The sequence below is a fragment of the Mirounga angustirostris genome, unplaced genomic scaffold (assembly GCF_029215605.1).
Source record: "Mirounga angustirostris isolate CCGP_5_RB_7025 unplaced genomic scaffold, mMirAng1.0.hap1 SCAF_2, whole genome shotgun sequence".
Taxonomy (NCBI): Eukaryota; Metazoa; Chordata; class Mammalia; order Carnivora; family Phocidae; genus Mirounga; species Mirounga angustirostris.
Genome location: NW_026991710.1, coordinates 121,706,824 through 121,710,953, shown reverse-complemented (window position 1 = coordinate 121,710,953; position 4,130 = coordinate 121,706,824). Strand labels below are relative to the sequence as shown.

Below are 4,130 nucleotides of genomic sequence, written 5' to 3'. Positions count from 1 at the left end.
AGAAATGAATCAGTATATACTGGGCTGGGAGGCATCATGTAACTAAGGAAGAAATTCCAATTTTGAAGACTGGAGGTATTATTGGATACCATAAAGAGAACTCCTGGGAAGTTATAAGACATAACCTGAAACTACCCATGAAAGATGATGTCCTAGTTATCAACTGGTGCATCACAAACTACTCCAAACATTAGTGGCTTTAAACAACAAGTTATTATTATGATGTCTTACTCTTCTGAGGGTTTGGAATTTGGACAGGACACAGTGGGGACAGTTTGTCTCTGTTCTACAGTGTCTGAGGCCTCAGCTGGGATAACCCAAATGACTGGGGGCTAGAGAAATGGAAAGAGAGAACTGCCTCTCTCTCTCCCCCCTCAAATCCCGCCCCCCCAGATTCCTCCTGTGGCCAATTTGTGTCCTCCCATAGTGTGGTAGCCTCGGGACTACCAAAATCCTTACCTAAGAACTGAGGGTATAAGAGGACCAGACCAAACCTTCCAGGCTCCTAATGTCTAGGCCCAAGACTGGCAGAGCGTCACAGGTCAGCCAGGGTCAAGGGGAAGGGAATCATGTCACACTCCTCAAGGGATAAATTATCAAGGAAGTTGTGGCCATTTTTAGTTAACCACAGGTAGATAATAGAGACATTTGAAAATTTAGGGCATATAAAAAAATCATGATTTCTTTTTAAAAATCTTTTTTTTTTATTAAAAGATTTTATTTATTTATTTGAGAGAGCGAGAATGAGAGAGAGCACATGAGAGGGGGGAGGGTCAGAGGGAGAAGCAGACTCCCTGCTGAGCAGGGAGCCCGATGCGGGACTCGATCCAGGGACTCCAGGATCATGACCTGAGCCGAAGGCAGTCGCTCAACCAACTGAGCCACCCAGGCGCCCTAAAAATCTTTTTGATGAGAAAAAAATTTACCTGAGTTGTGCAGACAATTACACCCATTCCGAACTCACATGAATGGGCACAGTTCAAAACACTGTATTGGATCTCATTACTTTCATCCTATATTTTTGCCACTATTACTTTGGTTTTCTATGTCCTTGATATTTAATAGCAATGACATTCAAAACATGATATTTTAATCCATAACAATAACGTTATTTTCTCTTCTGATGTAAAATCACCAACCAAGAAAGGCGGTTTATTAGGAATACCTACTATGGCTTCAAACAGTCTTTCTGAAGAAAGAATGGTTTTGGATTCACATCAGCCTTTAAGAAAGTGAATTTTTTAGAAATACAACACACTAGGGCGCCTGGGTGGCTCAGTTGGTTAAGCAACTGCCTTCGGCTCACGTCATGATCCTGGAGTCCCGGGATCGAGTCCCGCATCGGGCTCCCTGCTCGGCAGGGAGTCTACTTCTCCCTCTGACCCTCCTCCCTCTCATGCTCTCTGTCTCTCATTCTCTCGCGCGCAAATAAATAAATAAAATCTTTAAAAAAAAAAAAAAGAAAAGAAATACAACACACTAATTTAACATCAGAATAACACATCTGAGTTTGAAGGAATGTTGGGTCACTTGATTAAAGATTAAACAAATCTGTATCTACCAAAGGCCCTAAAAACATATTTTAAAAACCACATACGATATCCCTGAACAAAGTGAAATTGAGTAGCAATGCAGAACCATGATAATCTGTTGGCACTGAGACTCCTGATAGTGTGGAATCAGGACAGTTGGTTAAGCTTCATGAATGCATCAGGAAGCACCAGCACCTCTTCCACTCAGCATCACTTGCTTGGCCTAGAGCTACCTGCTCTGCCTGACACTCAGTTTGATTCAGCAAATGTGGACGAGAAGCAAGTTCTATGCTAGGAATTAAATACTAAATGACATGCGCACTGCCCTGGTGGGAGTTTTAATCTAGTGATGATTCTTTCTTTCTTTTTTTTTTCTTTCTTTCTCTCTTTTTCTTTCTTTCTTTTCTTTCTTTCTTTCTTTCTTTCTTTCTTTCTTTCTTTCTTTCTTTCTTTCTTTCTTTTCTTTCTTTTTCTTTCTTTCTTCTTTTTTCTTTCTTTCTTTTTCTTTCTTTCTTTCTCTTTCTTTCTTTCTTTCTTTCTTTTTCTTTCTTTCTTTCTCTTTCTTTCTTTCTTTCTTTCTTTCTTTCTTTCTTTCTTTCTTTCTTTCTCTTTCTTTCTTTCTTTTTTGATGATTTCCTATTTCCCATCTTCCTTGTCCTCCGTGAAGCAGACTCACAGCATTATATTCCCATTGCTCATTCAACATATATTTGTTGAATGCTCAATCTGCACAAATTATGTGAATTACTTGTAAATAAAAACAAAGATGCCATGGTTCCGTGGGCCCTGTATTCGTTTCCTAGGGCTACCATAACAATGTACAATAAACTAGGTGGTTTAAACAACAGAAAGTATTGTCCTGAGCAATGGAGGCTAGACGTCTGAGCTCAAGCTATTATCTACATTGGTTCCTTCTGAGGGAGAATCCGTTCCATGCTTCTCCTAGCTTCTGGTTGTTTGCTGACAGTCTTTGGCATTCCTTGACTTACAGATCTCTGCCTTCATCTGGACATGGCATTCTCCCTGTATGTGTGTCTGTGTCCAAGTCCCCCTTTCTCATAAGGACACTAGTCATATAGGATTAGGGGCCCACCCTACTCCAGGTGACCTTGTCTTAATAATTACCTCTGCCACAACCCTACTTCCAAATAAGGTTACATTCTGAGGTACTGTAGGTTAGGACTTCAACATATGAATTTGGGGGTGATACAATTCAATCCATAGCTCTTGAGGTCAAATCCTGAGCAACTATCCACTCTGCCCAATGAATAAATCAACTTTATTTCTATCTAAAGAATGAGAATAAATAAAGACAGAGTGATCACAAGAGTAGCCAGCTCTCAAATGCTGTAAGCTTTATTCTGTTCATGTTCTAGACAAGGATAACTTAAAATAAATGTTTTATGCAGAAGAAAGTAGGAAGATTTCCTTGAGTATCTGAAATTTATTCACGTATGCTTATTGGGTATTATTCTGGGCACTGAGGAGATAACAGTGAACAAAATGGACAAAACTCTCTTTGCTCATGAAGATTCCATTCCAATGAAGGGAGATAGGAAAAACAAATAAAAAAGTAAGTTACATAGTACTTGAGAAGTTGTCAAGTGCTATGAAGAAAAACAAGACAGAGTAAGAAGGGATGGGAGAATGCAGGATATGGGGGCAGGGGCTGCACTTTTCAACAGGGGGATCAGGGAAGTCTCAGCCAGAAGGTGACAATTAAACAAGTTGTTGATGGACCATGAGGGGGCAAGTCACGGGGATAGCTGGTGAAGGAGTGTTGCCGAAAAGGAAAGAGTGGGATAAGAGTATGGCTGATGATTGGGGTGCCTGGGTGGCTCAGTTGGTTAAGCAACTGCCTTCGGCTCAGGTCATGATCCTGGAGTCCCGGGATCGAGTCCCGCATCGGGCTCCCTGCTCGGCAGGGAGTCTGCTTCTCCCTCTGACCCTCCCCCCTCTCATGTGCTCTCTCTCTCTCTCTCATTCTCTCTCTCAAATAAAATCTTAAAAAAAAAAAAGTATGGCTGATGTGTTTAAGGAAAACAAAGAGGCCAATATGGGTGGAGAGAGAGGATGAGTGTGGTCAGTGGATAAGGTCAAAGAGAGGTAAGGGGCAGATCATAAAGGGTCGTGTAGGATTTCAGCTTTTCTCCAAGTAAAGGAGGAAGCCATTGGAAGCTTCTGAGCCGAAGAGGGTTATGATCTGATTTGGGTTTTATCAGGATCACTCTGGTTCTAAAGGTAAAGGGGAGCTTTGCGCAGTGGCAATATTGTAGCCAATGAGGTTTATCTGAGGCACGATTATTGCTCATAAAGGTAAAGGGGACAGGGAGAGAAGCAGGGAGAAACACCAGGAAGCCATTGTGAGAGAACAGGTGAGAGATGCTGGTGGCTGAGCCCAGGGTGGTAGAAATGGAGGTGAGGAGAAGTATTTGGATTTTGGATATGTTTTGAAAGGAAGGCCAAAGGGGTTTGAGATGGATGGATGGAGGGTGTAAAAGGAAGGAGAGAAGCAAGGAAGCAAGGAAAGAAGGAAGGAAGGAAGAAATGATAACTACAGTTTTGACTTGGGTTAAATGGCAAATTCTCCTCACTTTT

General features: G+C 41.6%; 1 pseudogene; it reads left to right on the top strand.

The window, feature by feature from the left end:
* The first annotated feature begins 3,782 nt into the window (after nt 1–3,782).
* LOC123849055 (U4 spliceosomal RNA) lies at nt 3,783–3,847 on the top strand (annotated as a pseudogene).
* Nucleotides 3,848–4,130: the final 283 nt, after the last annotated feature.